General features: G+C 50.3%; 1 protein-coding gene across 1 annotated transcript in view; it reads right to left on the minus strand.

Annotated features, from left to right (window-relative positions):
* LOC142301955 (nodal homolog 2-A-like) overlaps positions 1-20020 on the minus strand; it is a 54951-nt gene that overhangs the window by 9526 nt on the left and 25405 nt on the right. The gene's annotated exons all lie outside the window — the stretch shown is intronic.

The following is a 20020-nucleotide window of genomic DNA, read 5'->3' on the forward strand; positions in this document are numbered from 1 at the left end:
TTTCCCTTTTTTCCTCATGTAAGTCCTGTCAGCTACTGATAGACAAAACAAAAACAATTTGGCCAATTGTCACAACATGAGATGTGTATTGAGACTGTATGCTTCGTTTTTTGTTGTTCTGGTACAAGACCTAACCCGAATACACAAAATCTAATGACTTAATGACCATTAGCTTCATTTTGAAGTCTGTCATCCATCACCAGAGGAGGAAGAGTATAAATAAACAGATGGAAGACCAGACTGATAAGGACCTTCCCATTCCTATCTAACATGTGAGAGAAGTACAGTACCTAAACCTAATGCTATATCCATCATCTATTGCTGAACTTAATAGAAAATAGGGACTCTCTGTATAATCATGGATATTAAAGGGAACCTGACACCAGGTTTTTCCACTTTGGCCACCACGAGTTAGCCTTTATATACAGCATTACAGAATACAGTATATAAGAGCCCAGGCTGATCTGTATAACATAAAAATACCTTTATTATACTCACCCACAGGGCAGTCTGGTCCAATGGGTGTCGCTGGTCTCGGGTCCGGTGCCTCCTCAATCCAGTGCAGGTAATTTCCTCCTTCCCAGCTCTGTGTGGATGACGCATCCTATATCATCCACACAGAGGCCTCCATTGCGCTTGTCCACATGCGCACTTTGAGCTGCCTTTCTGAGGGCAGAGCAAAGTACTTTAATGCGCAGGAGTGGGAAAAGGTCAAAGACCCTCGCATGTGCACACTACAATTCTTTGATCTGCCCTCAGCAGGACAGATCAAAGTGCGCATGTGGAGGAGCGCAATGGTGGCCTCTGTGTGGATGACATAGGATGCGTTATTCACGCGGAGCTGGGAGGGAGGACGGCAACTGCACAGGATAGAGAAGGCACCAGAGCCGAGACCAGTGACACCCCTTGGACCCAACCTCCCCCCAGGTAAGTATAATAAATGTCTTTTTTTACGTTATACAGAGCGGCCTGGGCTCTTATATGCTATATTCTAGAATGATGTATATAAGAGCTCAGATTCTAAGGGAAATATCTAGTGACAGGTTCCCTTTGATGTTAAAAATGTAAATCTTATAATAATGCAACTTACATTTCTATCTTTGGAGAGATAAAGGCTATCATATACTTTAGATAAAAGTTGGTCAATCTGAGCAGTTTATTCGGAATCAGATGATCATCTAATATACATGGGGACCTCCTAATTGTCCCCCTACACATGATGTTGGGAGAGGGAAGGTTCCAACCTATTGAATTTCAATGGCTGAACTTCTTGTTTGACGGTGAGATTAGCCGAGCGTTCTTATGTACGGGGGAGTAGGGAGCAATAAATGTTAATTCACTAAACAGCTATCTAATATGTAGGTAGGCCTTAAGACAAAAAAAATCTGAATATATTTTGAAATCTCCGGTCAAGCAAACTGTACCAACCACTGAATTTGAGATCCAATTACACAGATCAACCAGTGACACTATATGACCTCCAATTTGTAATTTTTTACCGATCTGTGTTTGTCGGACCAAAGCAAATGAAGTGCCTTGAGCGAGATCTATACTACAGTAGATCTATACTAGATCGCTCAGTGCACATAGGCTGCCATGGTTCAGGAAGATGCACCGCTGAGAATAATGTTCCTTTGTGCTGCACAAAACATCATTTCACCTGATAAATGAGCATTTTGCGCGTTCATTGGGTGATTGGAAGCCTGTTTACACTTTCAAGATAGTTGTGAAACAGGCATTTTTAAGAGTGAGCGTTCACAAATGTATTGAGATGTGAATTCCTCTTAAGAGCATACCGGCTAAATGTTCTTGCTTAGTTGACCAATCGATCCAGTGATGTGCGTATTGGACTTCATGAATCAAAGCTTGACCTTATATGTCCTTCAAATGCTCATATAATATAAAATACAGTTCTAACAAGGATATTTTGATGAAAGTTAAGGTATAAGAATATAAATAACAGTACTTACTCCTTGCACTGAGACTCAGGACAGTGTCAGATTCTTGGATGGCTGGATATTCCAATCCAGATAGATCCGTTGTATTCCCCGTACTGAGTGACTGGTAAAGCTTCATCATATACAATGGGTATTTTGTTCTCTGAGTGTGTTTTCTGTTATCAAATGAATCATGTAATCCTTTGTGCCATCTTGGAGTGTTGGCCAGAACTACATAAATAAGTGCTAGGCAGATAAGGGTGCTCAGTAAGGTCATGTCTACTCTGATCTTCTTTTGTAGAGGTCTCAGTCTGATGGGAGAGACTGACTTATATAGCAAAGATGACTGTTCACACTTTAAAAACACTTCACACACTCAACCTATTCAATATAATGTCCCATAAGCAAGCCTAGACCACTTTCTTCACTCATGCTAATGCCCAATGTCTTAACTCTCCTACTGCATTGGTTCATTTTGGGAGATACTCAAGACCATACTTCAAACAAAGCAGATGAATGTTGACCAATAACTGAGTTTCTGTGTAGATTAATTAGCTGCTTTACATACAGTTTAATCCAATAGATTAAGTGATTGGTTGATTACTCTCAGGATAATAGGTTTCAGTTAACACTTAAGGGGGCTTTACACGCTGCAACATCGCTACCGATATATCGTCGGGTCATGTCGTTAGTGACGCACATCCGGCGCCGGTAGCGACATCGCAGCGTGTGACACCAAGGAGCGATGATCAACGATCGCAAAATCGTTCAAAAACGGGGATCGTTGACACGTCACTCCTTTCCTTCATATCGCTGCTGCCACCGGTACGATGTTGTTCGTCGTTCCTGCTGCATCACACATCGCTACAAGGAACGAGGAACATCTTCTTACCTGCCTCCACCGGCAATATGGCAGAAAGGAGGTGGGCGGGATGTTACGTCCCGCTCATCTCCGTCCCTCCGCTTCTATTGGCCGGCCGCTTAGTGACGCCGCAGTGACGTTGCTATGACACCGAACGCACCTCCCCGTTGAGGGAGGGATTGTTCGACGGTCACAGCGATGTCACTGACAAGGTATGTGCGTGTGACGCTCCCGTAGCAATAATGTTCGCTACGGCAGCGATCACAAAATGTCGCACATACGACGGGGGCGGGTGCTATCGCGCTCGACATCGCTAGCAATCGCTAGCAATGTTGCAGCGTGTAAAGCCCCTTTAGAGTTATATCACTGGATTAGAGAAAACATTACCCTGATGCCCAATTTTTTCTGTCTTGAGGCCCCTATACACGTCAGTGTCACATCTCCACTAGAGTCTGCTCCTGCGACTTCTGCTTCGGTCACCAGACGCCGCAGTATTGCCTCCGTGGGCAGTAGTGATGGTGGGAGTCAGCACCAGTAGCTCTCGAGGGCGCAGGCTCCACTAAGCTGGGTTTCCCAGCGACCTGCAGTACCACTGGCTGACTGTGATGGCGTGTGCCTTCCAGCTGAAATTGCCACCTTTCAGCCAGAGCCAATGGGAAGGCACCAACCTTTCTTATTCCTCCTCCAGTCTTCTGGTTGCTGCCAGATATAGTCTAGGTATGACTGCTTGTCTCTGTTCATATTATTGATCCCTGTGTTTTGACCTCTGCCTGCTCCCTGACGACTCTCCTGCCTGCCGTGTTTGTACTTTGCTGCCATTTCCAGTTTGACCTCTGCCTGATTTCCTGACTACTCTCTTGCCTGCCGATTTTGTCCCTATTTGTACCTCCTGGATTTGACCTTGCCTGACGACTACTCTTCTCTGGATTGCAGCAGTCCATAGGCAGCGACCTCCTTGACCCTGTAGTAATTCCAGATCCCTGTGTGGCGCCCCTTCAGCTTCAGGCGTCACAGGGTACTGCACCTCATCCGGGGTGCAGTATTCATCTCGGATTTGGAGGAGGTCATTGCCGCTAAACCACCACAACATATCCAACACACAACTTGGGAGCTCTGTCACTGAGACTGGGTCAGGGTAGGAGTCGGGGGTGGCCATCACGAGGTATGGGACCTCTTGCCCACTATGTCAGCAACCCGGGAGGCGGGGAACCTGCAGGGGAAGTGTAGAGCCATCTCACACAGCATTCAGTTAGTTCCAGGCGCAGCAAGTGCCAGGTCAGCCTCAGGAAGAGATGTCGGAAGACACTGCACAGAAAAGGGCCCATGGTCAGGAGCTGGAAGCTCGACCTGGGTTCTTAAGAAGAAGGGGGGACCCAGGGTTTGCGTGGAGTGCAGCAGGCACCCGTGACCCGTTCAATGGCCCAGGAACTGGGGTGGAGGGAAGATCACTGGAAAGGACATACAAAAGGAAACATCGGCCTTGACCTCTGCACAGTCCGGGATCGGTTGGAGCCCATCATAGCGGAACACAGCACTCCAAAGGTGGTGTAATCTCAGTGAGTGAAAAACTTGAACTGCACCCTCTGTGTCATCCCATCATTGCCGGAGCTCCCATCATTGCGCCCCTGCACCATAGGCGACTCCTACACCCAACAGCTGCCCTGGGGCCTGAGCTCTGCCTGTGAAGAGCTGTACCCTCCGAGCTGTGTTATCATCCGCCCCAGAGAAGACCTCCCACAGCGGAGGCTCCCATATTAGCCGCAAACCACAGGTGGCGTCACGAATAACTACTCCCATCATCCCCATCCCCATCTTTATTTTTTTAAATTCTTTATTTTTAAGTGAAAACCTTCAACATAACATAATACAGTTCTTATGACCAATCAGGCCAATTTGCACTACAATACATATATCATTAACAAGATGCCAAACGGGAAATATATATTTGTATCTTGCTGAATCACGTTCCTTCATATATCTCCTCCCGGGTTCCTGATAAGTCTAGGTTCCACCACATTTTTGCTTTAATACAGATTCACATTAAAACAGATAACGAAGGTGACTCACAAATACATGTGAAACAAGAAAGATAGAAAGGCTAGAGAAGAAAGAGAAGTTATTAGGCAATCAGTGTGAGAAGAATAGAAAAGTAGGAAGAAAAATGGGAGGGGGAGGGGAAGAGAGGGGGGGGAGAGAGGGAGGAAATCGGGGGGGGGTAGGGAGGGGAATTCAGCTAAGTGTTGCAAACTGCGGTTCCATCGGCAGCCACATCGCCCCCCACCAGGACGCTATATTCCTCTGAATGTTGGAAGTCCAACCATTCTCGCCAAGTGGACCAGAATTTCTCATATGTATCATGCAGCGAGGAGGTTAAATCCTCCATGTACATGAGGTCATTGACCTTATTGATCCATTGGACCAACGTGGGAGGGGTCGTGCTCCTCCATCTTTCAGGTATGCATACTCTCGCAGCCATAATAAGGAATTTCCTCAAAGAATTCTTATAGGTTTTTTCAGGGACCCCACAGTGATGCAATAGGGCAGCAGCAGGTCCCAGCTCCTCGTCATTGCCAGTAACCTGGCGAATGGTGTCGGACACTCCCTTCCAGAAGGGCCGGATCGCCTCACACCCCCAAAACACATGTAAAATGTTACCCTCTGCTGTGCCACATCTCCAACATGTGGGGTCTACTGTTGGAAACATGACATGTAACCTGGAGGGTACTCTGTACCATCTGGATAACAGTTTATAGCTAGCCTCCTGGAACCTGGAGCTGATGGAAGATGTGTGTGCCAATCTGAAGATCCGTTCCCACTGTATTGGTGTCAGCTGAATACCCAAATCACATTCCCATTGTGAAGCAAACGGGGGAAGTTGTTGGTCAGGGGACGAAGACAAAAGTGAATAAACCACTGAAAGCGAATGTCGTATTGTGCCTGAACCCATACACAATTTTTCAAACTGTGTCTTAGGACGTTGAAAGTGGGTCCTAGCTGGGAGACTACTGAAAAAATGCGTCAATTGTAAGCATCTCCATAGACCCAGTGGGATGGGATCCTGTCTAACCCCCAAACCCTCCACCTGCGGCCAGTTGTCCCGAATCCCAAAGTCTTCCACCCGGTCCACCCCGCCCCGAACCCATGCCTGAAATACTGGGTCTGTTCTACCTGGTTCAAAAGCAGGATGGCTCAAGATCGGTGTCAGGCTCGAGTGTCTGGGTATCAACTCCGATTGCACCTTCCCAGTATTGCAGTATGTCACGGTTGGTCCGATAGTTGGATGTGATTTCAATCTTGCAGGGACCTCAGAGAGTACCCACGGTAATTTGTTGAGGGGTATTGGGGAAAAGGACTGCTCTATCTGTACCCACGCCTTCTGAGACCCGTTCCTGCACCAGTCAATCATTCTAGTAAGATGCCCAGCTAAGTGATATCTTCTTATATCTGGCAACCCAATCCCCCCACCCCCCTTGGTCCTGTGTAAGATAGCTCTTTTTATGCGTGCCGATTTACCTCCCCAAATGAACGAAGACTGAATGGATTCCAGAGATTTGAAGAATCCAGACGGTATTTTGATTGGGAGCGCCTGTAACAGGTAAAGAATTCTGGGTAGGACATTCATTTTATATATCTGGCATCTGCCAAACCAGGAGAATAATAATTTCCCCCATCTGTCACAGTCTTTCCTGATACTAGATAACAGAGATGGGAAGTTCTGTGAGTAAAGTAGACCCAAGTCACTGGTCAGACGTACCCCCAGGTAATTTAGGGATTGGGCTGCCCATCGAAAACTAAACGATGTTTTCAACTCTTCCACTTCTTTAAAAGTAAGATTTATGTTGAGAGCCTCAGATTTTGTGAAATTTATCTTAAAGTTTGATAGGCTGGAGAATTTCTGAAACTCCCTCATTAAGTTTGGGAGCGAAATCCTTGGTGCCGAAACGAAAAACAGAAGATCATCCGCATATGCAGCTACTTTATGTGTTGCCTGGCCAACCCCAATGCCTGTAATATCAGAATTGGCTCGTACATGTCTGAGGAAGGGTTCTAGCGTCAGGATGAAGATTAGCGGAGACAATGGGCATCCTTGCCGGGTGCCGTTAGATATTTTAAATGGGTCGGACAGAATCCCATTTACCCGGACTCTTGCCGAGGGTACCGAGTATAAAGACATGATCCAATTCATCATGCCGCGTCCCAACCCAAGACAACCGAGCGTGGCTTCCATAAAGGTCCAGTCTACTCTGTCGAAAGCCTTTTCGGCATCTGTTGACAGAAGCATAGACGGTAGACCCCCCATTTTAGCTTTATGTATCAGATTAATGGCCTTAACAGTATTATCCCGTGCCTCACGGCCCGCCATGAAGCCCGCCTGATCTGGATGAATTATTGAAGAAAGAAAAGGAGCCAACCTGTTCGCTAAGATCTTGGCAAATAATTTTGTGTCCACATTCAGCAGGGATATCGGGCGATAACTGGCGCATTGTGTTGGATCTTTCCCTATTTTTGGTAATACCGTAATATGTGCTCTCAACGAATCTGCATTAGGGGTTGAGCCCTCTGAGGCCCTGGAATTTAATGCTGACAGGAGGTGTGGAGATATCATCTCTGTAAATTTTTTATAGTAAATCAGGGGAAGGCCATCCGGCCCTGGAGCTTTTCCCGGTTTTGATGACGTAATTGCGTCCACCAGTTCTTGCTTTGAGATTGGAGTTTCTAACATAGCTATGTCAGAATCTTCCAACCTCGGCATTTTTGCTTCTCTGAGGTACTCTGAAATTTTTCTTTCAAAAGATGATTTTGACTTCGCAGGGTCATTTGTCTCTAGATTATATAAGGACTCATAGAATTTTTGGAACGCCTCCGCTATTTCTACCGAAGAGTGTAATATTGAACCCTGGGGATGTGATGGGGATATTTTTGATATAAAGGTTGTCGCCTGTTGTTGTCTGAGTGCTCTCGCTAAAGTCCTGCTGCACTTGTTCCCGTATTCATAGAAGATCCCCATCTTTATTAACACCGCCGAGATCACGAAACCAGGCCTGGCCACTGTGACATCCCGAATTGACACCGGCCCGGTGACAAGTAACCCCCAAGACCCCGTGGGCGCATCACCTGTATAGCGGTGAAGGGGTTTTCGGTATTCTCGGGATCCCGCTCTGTGTTTGCGGCTAGCCTCTATTCTGTCCGTGACAGCCATCCTGAGTCTTAGGTCCCGAGCAGACGTCACAGTCAGGTGAACTTGGGCCTTCTAAGAATATTAATTAGTCGGACGAACAATCGTTCATGGATAGCCAAAAAAACATTTAAAGCCAGCCAGTGCTTATCATTGGATGAAAAATTCTTTCATGCCAAAACAGTGTTTCGAAAACCAACAAATATTCATTGTCCAGTAATCTGTCTAAACGAACAGTAGTTTGTTGTACCAAAGCAGCCAACTATGGTTGGTTTAGGTTGAAATCAAATTTTATATGTATAGACACCTTTAAAAGGTAGACTGGTACATTGCTCGGCTGTTAAGGGGGTCATACACATTAAATGAACATTGATTGGATCCAATAATTTGAGTGAGACCGGATAGAAATTGTGAGAAGAAATGTTTGGGGAATGAAGGATTGATTTTATTACATGCCCAAATCTTGGCATTTATCGAAGATTAATTGTGGTCACAGATTTCTAGTAGGGGCTTACACCACTTTCCCTCCCAGCTAAGCATTCAGATGTATTGGTGCTGTCTGGAGGAATAGCTGCCAGCTATATGAGTGTTCAGCCAAGTATATAATGTGTATGGTCACTTTTAGACCAGGATAGATTGGGATTTGAAGTGACATGTGAAGGAGTTCTAAACTAATATGACTCCTGAAGAAGAGAATCTAGATTTTTCGGCACCCAGGGTAAGAATTCAGTTTAGTAGAAAAAAAGGGTTTTCAGCTCACCAGTTTGTTGTGAATTCAGCTGGATGAAAGCTCCTGTAAGGTGCTCAGTAGAACAAGGGAGGCTGTAGACAATCAAAGTGAGGAGGTGCTCCGGCACAAAACATCCATGCAGACAGAAATTGTTGAAGATTAAAAAAACATCTTTAATTCCTAATAGATAAAATACATGGTGAGGATAAAATTTCCTATGATTGACGCGTTTCAGACACTGGGGCTTTAGTCATAATCAAGATATAAGAATTCAGATATACTGAATGGGAATTCAGTTGGGTGCTCCTCCGTGAAGTTTTATGGATATCCTCAAATTGGGTCGTTCTGTTTGCATCGCTGGACTAGCATTTTCCCTTGATTACCATATTCTCTACTGTTCCCTCTCGAGACCTCCCTACTGTCCTCATTCTCGCATCTGTCACTTCCCCCTTGATCCCATCTTTTCCACTCCCCTGCTATCCTAGCCCAACCACAAGGTGGCGCTTATTGGCAACAGTCCCACTCTACTGCATCTGGAACCTGCACCTAGCTACCGTAGCAGCATTACATATTAACTTCTACAATACAATTGGTATAACACAGGGAATACATAGGATAACCAGTACACGGGCAAGTCCACCGCCTACATCTGCAGACTTCCATCTTCACCGTTTTTCTGCAGCACATCCAGACACAATGGCATTAAAAATAGCAGTGTCATTATAATGCTCCTGAATAAAAATACCTACCCTACGCTGTGCCCCTGAAAAAAATCATTTCTGTACATTCCCTCTTATGGTACATGCCATCCACACTGTTCTCTCCTTTCCATAATGGGCTCACTTTTCAAACTGTCCTCTCACAGTGTCCCCCTATACTGCCCAGTAGCTATACTGTGCCCCCTCACTCATCATACTCTCACTCCTTGGCATACTGTCCCCTCCTTGCTATGACCTCAAACTGGCCCTCATGCTACACCCTCTCCATACCTCCCATTCCAACACTACCCAGAACTATTCTGTGCCCCCTCATATTTTTCTCATCCCATACTGTCTCCTCACTTCCTCTGCACTTATGTCACCTTACTCCTCATACTATATTTGATTACGTACAACCCCTTGCTCCCCATACTGTCTGTATCCATCTCCCCTCTCCCCATACTGTGTCCGCACCCATCACCCCCCTCGCTCCTCATACTGTGTCTTCAAATTCTCCTTCCTCACTCCTCATACTGTCCTCAAATTCCCCCCTCGCTCCCCATACTGTATCCTCAAATTTCTTCAAACGTTTTTTCCTCATACTGTCCATATACATTCCCGCCACCATCTCTCTCCATACTATGTATTCAAATTTTCCCATTACTCTCCATACTATGTCCTCTAATTTACCCTCTCGCTCACAAAACTGTGTCCTCAATTTCATCCCTCCTGTTTGCTTCCCATACTGTCCGCATACATCCCCCCTCACTCCTCATACTGTGTTTCTACACATTTTCCCCACCCTCTCTCCCCATACTGTGTACTCAAATTTCATTCACACTGCCTTTAAATGAAATAAGTCTTCTGTGTCTTCAGCTACGTTGGAGCACTCACCACACCAAATTTCTAACTCTTATGTGGTTTCGAGCAGTGACGTCAGCAGTGTGATCAGATGGCTTGATCATGCTGCTGAAGTCACCCTGACCCGGAAGTGCTGATGGTCAGGGCTTCACTTGTACTTGTGCCTGAAAGACATGAGTACAGTTGATCGCTGTGAGCCTGCCCCTTCACTGAGCCATCTGGCATCTCGCCAGCCGGATCAGAAAACGGCTGACTCCCACTACGGGGAACGGCAAAATGCAGGCGGCTCAACAGCACCCCTTGACAGCTGTGCCCAGGACAAATACCTTGCCTAAGATGTGCACCTGCCCCCTGCACAACACTTGTTATTTGGATAGAACAGTGATCTTAAACTGATTGCCTCTTGTCCTTGAGGACCTAGCAGATAGCTATGAGACCAATGGTTCAGTATTATTGATGTTGTCTCTCTGGGAGGTATATCTCCATCACATAGTGCTGTATGGAGACAACATATGGTGACACATGATGTTCCTTCCTATGACTGGCCATACGCAGTAGATGAATGATGGGCAAACCACTGATTTTAGCTGGAATGCTACAATTTAAATATACTGTACGGAGGGGACCAGCTAACCATCTGATTTGATTTTCCATGGCAGCAGATGTGAAGAGAAAGAAGGATTGGACATATTGGATGAATGTCGGCCAAAATCATCCATTTCATCAGGACAACCATCTACCTTAATATATATTGTGGTTTCTCCTGATGGCATATATTGCAGTTAAGATGGATGTTGGCTAAAACCACCAATTTCAGTGAGACCAATAAACCGTCAAAAGTTTATCGGGGCTAACAGATCATATTATATGTAAAGAGGTGTTTCCACCTTCCTAGCAGCAAATATTGATAGAGAGATTGGCCATTATATGAATGGTGGATGAATCAAGTGATTTCAGTGGGACTAGTCAACCATCTAATGTGTTTGAGGTGTTCCGATGTTTCCCTGCAATGAGTATCCTTCCGTAATAATTCCTTAACCTATTGCCATAATAAAGCATATGGTGGCTCATGATGTGCCTGAGACTAAGGCGGGCTTTGCACGTTGCGACATCGCTACGCCAGCTTCACATGCACTCACCTGCCCTGCGACCGTCGCTCTGGCCGGCGACCCGCCTCCTTCCTAAGGGGGCGGGTCGTGCGGCGTCATAGCGACGTCACACGGCAGGCGGCCAATAGCGGCGGAGGGGCGGAGAAGAGCAGGATGTAAACATCATCTTTCTTGTCCTGTAAACGATTGTGGCAGTAGCATAGCTACCGGTGGGCAGATTGTGCGATCGTCCCAAGTCCAACGATCCCAGAGGCCCACCCAGAGCTACTGCCACTGATAGCTATAGGTAAAGGGGTGGTTCACCTCTTTTCATTACTGACCACATCGATATGTTGAGAAACAAGGTTTCTCTGAAATACCTTGTGTTGACAATAGTGTCTGTGAGTGGTGCTGTTGTGCTCCACTCATCCCCTTCTTGTGACCCCTGTGACGCCCTGGACTAGCCAGGTAGTCACATACATAACAACATACACACCTCCACCCTAGACAGTTACAACAGTCAGACAAAAACCCTTGTTGCCTCCCTCCAGGGTCTGAGGTCCACACCAGGTGGGGTGGAGCCAGGCGGTTAGCCCCACCCACCGAGGAGTTCACAGGCCTGGAGGCGGGAAAAGCAGGAGATAGTTTTTGGAGGTGAAAGTAGGAGGACACGAACTGCAAGTGTCTGGGTCGGAGCCCAGGCACTGACAACAAGGTTGGCAGACAGTGGTGGCTGTCTGCAGGAGTTAGTGGAACTCTGCAGAGCCGTAGGACCGGGGTTGGGCGGTGGCCCACCGGTACCGAACCGGGCAGCGGAGTGAAGCTAAGCACACAAGGCAGGGCCATTGGACCCCGACCAGGCTTGGAGTCGCCGATAATAGTCAAATCCGAGTGTGACAGGAACCCCAGGGGTTTCCCAACAACCAAGACCCGACAGAAGGCAACAGTCCACACCGAGAGGATATACAGCCACTGCCACAGGCTAGAGATCCAAGGGCCAGTGCCTGCGGGCAAAACGGGCTCCTACGGCACCCATACGCCGAGGAGCAGACTACTGGTGGGCAACCACAGGAGTCAAAACATTCTAAAAGGTGCAGGGAAAGACAGCCACCATCAGCCGTCCGGGGAGAGCACAACAACACTGCAGCCGGCTGCGGGATCCGGCCGTTTTGGTTTACCAGAGACTCTGTCATTGATTGTCTGAGTGAGTACACCAGTGCCGTTCGGCACCGCGCTGCGCTGTCCCTGCATCCCTGCACCCCAGCCATCCAGCCTCCCTGTTACACCATCGGGCCCTGGGATCACCAACCCCTACCCACGGAGGGGACAACATCCTAGCTGCTCCCTACCATCTCTCCCGGGATCCCCGTCACCAGCAGTGGTGGTGCCCTCATCACCACGTCCTGTGGGTGGCGTCACGAACTCTCTCCCCAAACAAACCATCCCTTTTCACTCACGGGTGAGGAGCGCTGCTCGAGTCCCCGGGTCCGGCCCACCGCTCGAGCCACCGAGCAGCAGCAGCAGAAGCCCCGGACCCAAGAGTGGCGAGCGCGTCCCCTCCGCCCGCGACAACTTGGGTGCAGGGACGCGGGGGCAGCTCCCCTGCCCTGGTGCTGACTGTTCTTCGTATACTGCTCCAGACCGCCGGGTCACCACCCGTCCGCGGTCCTTCTAGCAACCTCCGAGCAGTCCCCCTGCAGACTATCACCGCCGTCTGCTGACCTTGCTGTCACTGTCCGGGGCACACACCCGGACCTGCTTCAGGCTTTCTTAACTGTCCTTTTGCACTGTCCCTACTCTTACTGTTTACTCCTTTACTTCCCTCACTTCTCTGCCTGGTTTTCCCGCCTCCAGGGCTGTGTACTCCTCGGTGGGCGGAGCCAACCGCCTGGCCCACCCCCTGGTGTGAACATCAGCCCCTGGAGGAAGGCAACAAGGATTTTGGTAGCCTAGGTGTTCCTAACTGGGGTGTAGGGTGTGGTGGTGTTATGACCTGTGACCCCTGGCTTGCCCAGGGCGTCACATACCCCTTAGCAAAATGCAGACCGTCCGCGGGCTGCCCGTCCAACACCGGTTTTATTTTCTGAAAAATATATAAAAAGGTAAAACGGTAACATAACAATTCATGACATCATCCCACATCGGGAGGCACATTTCTTAAACGTTGGAAACGGTTTACGGTTACGGTCTCCGCTCTATCCCACCCAAGCAACCTGGCCCTGATGCTGCCCCTAAAGCCCAGGCAGCACCCCTTGACCCCAGTCCAGCACAAGTCACCCAAGCGGGATCTGTCCTTCCCCTCCAGAGGGTAGCCACCGGTTCCTGTGGTGGCTGGGCCCCAGCCTGCTCTGCTGAGGGCCCTCCCTCCAACCTGCCTCTCCGGAGGCGGCAACTGCGGAAACGGTAACGGTAAAACAACTTATTTACATGCCACTTAACGTTTGTGGTTGCCCTGCAAGTTCACGGGCTTGTCCATGGAAAGTTCTCCATGCAACTTTTTAAACGGTCCCTACGGGGAAAACGGTGCCGGCTACGGCCGGTTTCCAATCACGGTTAATCAGATGAACTTCACGGTTTCATTTTACTTATCATCATTCTTCAACAAACTTTTAAACAAACACAACTCAGTGGTGGTCCCAACGGGGACTGCTGCAGCGGGCATCCGCTGCCCTTACTCCGAGTCCTCAACATCACCTGAGGGAGGGGGAGCGGCGCTCACTCGGGACTCCTGGCTGCCCCGTAGCTTAGCGTCCAGCGCAAACCACCCCCTCTCCCCACAGTGCCGGGTGTACTGCACAATGTCGCCCGGCATTAGGTTACGGCCGGGATGCTCCTCAGGCAGGTGGGCATTCACATCCCGCCGGGCTACAAACACTTCGGCCTCCAGGCCCGGTTCATATATAAACCCATAGCCCCGGCGGACATCAAACCGCCTCACCTGCCCTTCGTACAGCGGGCCCCGAACCCGGAACGTTGCTTGACGGAGGCTCTCTTTCTCTCTAATTGCTCGGGCCACCAGCTCCGCCTTCTTCCTCTCTCTCTCACCGATCTCCAGGCCCAGCGGTACCGGCTCCCTGTCCCAATACGGTGCTGCTGCGAGCTCCGGCAAACGGGTCGAGCCCCGCGGGACATCCTGAACGTTGCCCACTGTCAGGGATCTGGGCGGCAAGTCCCGCGGTGCCTTGGCCTTGGGCGCCACCTTGTAGCGACAACCCGGCGCTACCTCAGCCGAGGTGTGGGGGATGGGCACAGGGGCTTTCCGCAGCTGGGCCTCCGGCTCGGAACGGTTCATCAGCTCCGGCTCGGGGACTTTCTCTGGAGACGCCTCCGGTGCGGTTTTCAGGGCCTTCCAGGGCAACACCTCCGGTCGACTACGGGCTCCGGCTACAGGTCGGCCCGCCTGGGCGGGGATGCTGGGTATTGCTACCGGTTGCGGTGGTAGCGGGCCTAGTGGCGGGGTCACGGCCTCCGAGACGGGTGGCGAGGGAGGCAGCGGGGGGAGAGGGCTTGGACCGGGTCCCGCAGCCGCGATGACCGGCCCTTCAAGGGCATCGGGGCGTGGGTCACTCACCCTCCCTTCCTCCGCCTCCTCCTCGCGTCTCCGCACGGCTGCTATAACGTCCGCCATGTCGGTCTCCCACTCCTCCATGAGGAGCTGCATCCTGACGTGCAGCCGTTGGTAGAGCTGCGCGGTCCGGATCTCCACCCATGCCGCGGTTCCAGGCGCGGGGGCTACGGTGTCACGGGACGGCATCCACATGCTGCTGGCAGCTTTTCCCAGGAACAAGATGTCTGCAGAGTCCTGGCGTCCCTGCTTTTATAGCTGCGTTCACATGCAGCCAGCCGCCATCGCGTCCCCCTTAGCTTCTTTCCGGTCCCTCCTCTATTGGGGCGGGGTTTTGGCCTTCGCGCCTCTGCTACTCGAGAAGACGCTCGAGCGGGAACTTTTCGCGCCAAAGATGGCGACTTCTGAAATTTTCCGGCCGGATACCTCCGGCGGTCACAAGGCGCACCTCTACCCAACGGCAGAGCGGTAACATCCTGTTCGTGACGCCAAGTTGTCGCGGGCGGAGGAGGGGACGCCGCGCTCTCCAACTGCTCGGGTCCGGCTGGCACTGCGGTCTGCTGCTGCCGCTGCTCGGCGGCTCGAGCGATGGGCCGGATCCCGGGGACTCGAGCGGCGCTCCTCGCCCGTGAGTGAAAGGGGATTGGGATTTTGGGATTGTTTATTGTCCGTGACGCCACCCACGGTTGTGGTGATTTGTTGACACCACCGCTGCTCTGTATGGGAATCCCGGGAGTGGTGGTATGGAGCAGCCAGATGTTAATCCTCCCCTCCGTGGGTAGGGGGTTGGTTGTCCCGGGGCCCAGTGATGAGGTGGGTGATGCAGGGCTTGGTGGGGTGCAGGGACGCGGGGGCAGCTCTGTGCCTTGCGGCACTGTGGTACTCACTCAGCCTGAGACGATGACACAGTTCTCGGTAAAACACACGGCTGGAAAGACGGTTCCCACGGACGGCTGCACTTGCTTTCCCCAATAGGTGACGGTGACGGTCCCTTTTTCCTGCACCTAAGATGATGATGGTTGCGATGGGTTCCCACCGGTAACCCGCTCCCCGGCTTGGATATGGGCCGGAGGAGCCCTACTTTGCCCGCAGGCGCTGGCCCTGAGAAACTGGTGCCCTGGCGGTGGCGGTGTCTCTCTGTTACGGTTGGACTGTTGCCTTCAATCGGGACTTGGTTGTTAGGAGACAGACGTCCCCTTCACTGACGGATTTGGCAAATTATGGCGACTCCTAGCCTTGCCGGGATCCGAAAGGCCCCTGCCCTGGTGCTGACTGTTCTTCGTATACTGCTCCAGACCGCCGGGTCACCACCCGAACGCGGTCCTTCCAGCAACCTCCGAGCAGTCCCCCTGCAGACTATCACCGCCGTCTGCTGACCTTGCTGTCATTGTCCGGGGCACACACCCGGACCAGCTTCAGGCTTTCTTAACTGTCCTTTTGCACTGTCCCTACTCTTACTGTTTACGCCTTCACTTCCCTCACGTCTCTGCCTGGTTTTCCCGCCTCCAGGGCTGTGTACTCCTCGGTGGGCGGAGCCAACCACCTGGCCCACCCCCTGGTGTGAACATCAGCCCCTGGAGGAAGGCAACAAGGATTTTGGTAGCCTAGGTGTTCCTAACTGGGGTGTAGGGTGTGATGGTGTTATGACCTGTGACCCCTGGCTTGCCCAGGGCGCCACATCGACAGCGGCCTGCGAATAATATAAGAGACTATGCCCTGCGCCTGCAAACAGCCCTCCGTACGCTGAAGCGGGTGGACGGGCAGCCCGCGGACGGTCTGCATTCTACCAAGGGGGAGTGTGACGCCCAGGACTAGCCAGGTAGTCACATACATAACAACATACAGACCCCCACCCTAGACAGTTACAACAGTCAGACAAAAACCTTTGTTGCCTCCCTCCAGGGTCTGAGGTCCACACCAGGTGGGGCAGAGCCAGGCGGTTGGCCCCACCCACCAAGGAGTTCACAGGCCTGGAGGCGGGAAAAGCAGGAGATAGTTTTTGGAGGTGAAAGTAGGAGGACACGAACTGCAAGTGTCTGGGTCGGAGCCCAGGCAGTGACAACAAGGTTGGTGCCCTCATCACCACGTCCCGTGGGTGGCGTCACGAACTCTTTCCCCAAACAAACCATTCCTTTTCACTCACGGGTGAGGAGCGCTGCTCGAGTCCTCGGGTCCGGCCCACCGCTTGAGCCACCGAGCAGCAGCAGCAGCAGAAGCCCCGGACCCGAGCATGGCGAGCACGTCCCCTCCGCCCGTGACAACCCCCAGGCTCCGTGACCTCTGGGATCCGGTCATGTCACGTCAACTGAGGCGGGCCCCAGTCTTCCTGAGTGACTGGGCTGTGGGTGGCATTTCACCGCTCCTCACAGCCCAGCATCTCCCTGCTCTGTCCGCAAGCAGAAGCTATGCTGGGCAGTGATGAGTGGTGAAACGCCACCCACAGCCCAGTTACTCAGGAAGACTGGGGCCATATGCGGTGATGTCAGGTCAACAAGAAGTTAACGTGACATCACCGGACAACAGAGGTCATGGGTCACATGAAGGGGATGAGCAAAGCACAATATTGATGTGGTTAGTAATGAAAAGGAGTGTACCACCTCTTTAATCTCCATGGTAAAGAAGGGAAACAGGATTTCCCTGCACTGCGGATCTCTGTTCTGTAGACCGCATGGTTCTTTAAGGATGATAGCGCTGGTGTGTAATAGACTAGCCCCCTGATGTAATTGTGCTATATATTATGCATTTACCATTTACTGTTGAATATTATAAATGTATGTGTTGATAGTTTACTGTTTTAGAGAAGAACATGTTCCAGATGTAGCAGAGTTAGGACTGTTTATCAGGTTAACAAATGCTGACATCTAGAAGTCAGGTGAGCCGGCGGTAGAGTGAGTTTTAGAAGAGATGTTAGATATGATAGGGTTAAAGTAGTAAAAGAAAGAACTGACAGATGACAGGGTGTATGGTTAGGAGAGGGAGCTCCGGAGAAAGTCAGTCGAGAAGTGGTTTCATAGTAGGCGTGATATGTCACGAACCACCGGGGGGGGGTCACTCAGAAATCCCCCGCGCTGGCTACCAGTACGTCACAATCGGGGGGTAACAAGTGGGGGTCACCCCTCCTTTATACCTCCCGACCGACAGACAGAGCACGTGATGCGCTCTCTAGCGCCCCTCTTATAGTCAGGCCAATTATGGAATTGCCCGACAATAAGCAAGGAGGCCGCTATACTACTTATGCCGATTATTGAAGGGTCCCCGGTGAGAGTAGGGTATATATTCCCCCGACCTCCGCGGGCGGAATATATAAAACCTCCCCGAATCTCACTGGCCTCCCCACAATAATCCTTGGCACAACTCGCTGCCACCAACCGCTTCACGGTAACTATTAGCCGAACACACAGACGTGGGATCCAAGATCGAGATAACAGAGCAGCCCAAGATTAATTATATAATTTAATCAGCCTAAAGCACACTAGAAACTACAATATATACAATAGGGAATCTACAGAATATACATATGTCAGAGTACAGTTACAGATAAAGCATGGTTTACAAACAGGCATACACAGTTCCAGCAGTTACCTTGTGCGTCTGGCCACAGGGGGGCGCTGTAGACCAGGTTTCTAGGATCCTTCCCACAGATGTTTCCTACACGTGACCCCCAGCGAAAGAACACTGGAAAATGGCCGAAGTAGGGTTATCAACCTGGGCAAATCCAGGTCCCCTCCTACCTTAGTGACCTCAGAGGGAGCACTGCTCCACCCCTGGCTGGAGTTATGGACAATATCCACAACAGGGGATATGGCCATAACTTGGCCTGGGAGCGTCGTAGGCAGACGCCAACGCTCTCATTGTGACAGTTATGAATTTAGCTACAGAACGAGAGGACTCATGACTTGTCTACTAGTTCCCCATTGGCTGATATCACGCCTGTCCTCACCTATTGTACCATCACCCATTCCCTGTAGACTGTGAGCCCTCGCGGGCAGGGTCCTCTCTCCTCCTATACCAGTCTGTCTTGTACTGTTAATGATTGTTGTACGTATACCCTCTTTCACTTGTAAAGCGCCATGGAATAAATGGCGCTATAATAATAAATAATAATAATAATAATAATAATAGTAAGAAGACGTGGCCTCAGTGATAGGACCAGTGAGGTAGCCTATGGAAGTCCGGAGCCTAAAGCCCACTTTACACGTTGCAATTAGTTGTACAATCGCATTTGCGATGTGACACGCCCAGGTTGCATACGGGATCTTATGAGATTTCACGTTGGTCGTTCATTTGCTGTCACACGTGCGTTAGTAGTCTATGTTAAATTGATCAATGTTATGTGCGATCCTTTAGATCATGTGTTCTGTGACGTATGCATTGGGCACCTTTTTTTTTTTTTTATTTATTGACTTGCCAAGCGTGTGTAATGTGTAGGGATGTGTTTTTACTATGTCATCTGCCATTCAGCTCTGCTACATGGCCGCTAACAGCAGACTCAGACAGCCATGTAGCAGAGCTGAATGGCAGATGACAGCAGACACAGACAGAGCCGCACTGTCAGAATGAACTCGGGTGAACTTCACCCGACTTCATTGTCATGCTGCGGCTCTGTCTGTGTCGCGTCCTGATTAGCGGTCACCAGTGAAGGACTCACCGGTGACCGCTAATCTCCTAAATTACTGAAGTTAGCAGCCCTCTCTCATACTCACCAATCCCCGATCCCCGGCACTGCACGGCGTTCACACTGCTCCGGCGGCTTTTACTGTTTTGAAAAAGCCGGCCGCCCATTAAACAATTTCGTATTCCCTGCTTTCCCCGCCCACCGGCGCCTATGATTGGTTACAGTGAGACACGCCCCCACGCTGAGTGACAGGTGTCACACTGCACCCAATCACAGCAGCCGGTCGGCGTGTCTATACTGTGTAGTGAAATAAATAATTAAATAATTAAAAAAAACGGCGTGCGGTTCCCCCCAATTTTAAAACCAGCCAGATAAAGCCATACGGCTGAAGGCTGGTATTCTCAGGATGGGGAGCTCCACGTTATGGGGAGCCCCCCAGCCTAACAATATCAGCCAACAGCCGCCCAGAATTGCCGCATACATTATAT

This window comes from Anomaloglossus baeobatrachus, chromosome 4 (assembly GCF_048569485.1).
Source record: "Anomaloglossus baeobatrachus isolate aAnoBae1 chromosome 4, aAnoBae1.hap1, whole genome shotgun sequence".
In the NCBI taxonomy this organism is placed as follows: domain Eukaryota; kingdom Metazoa; phylum Chordata; class Amphibia; order Anura; family Aromobatidae; genus Anomaloglossus; species Anomaloglossus baeobatrachus.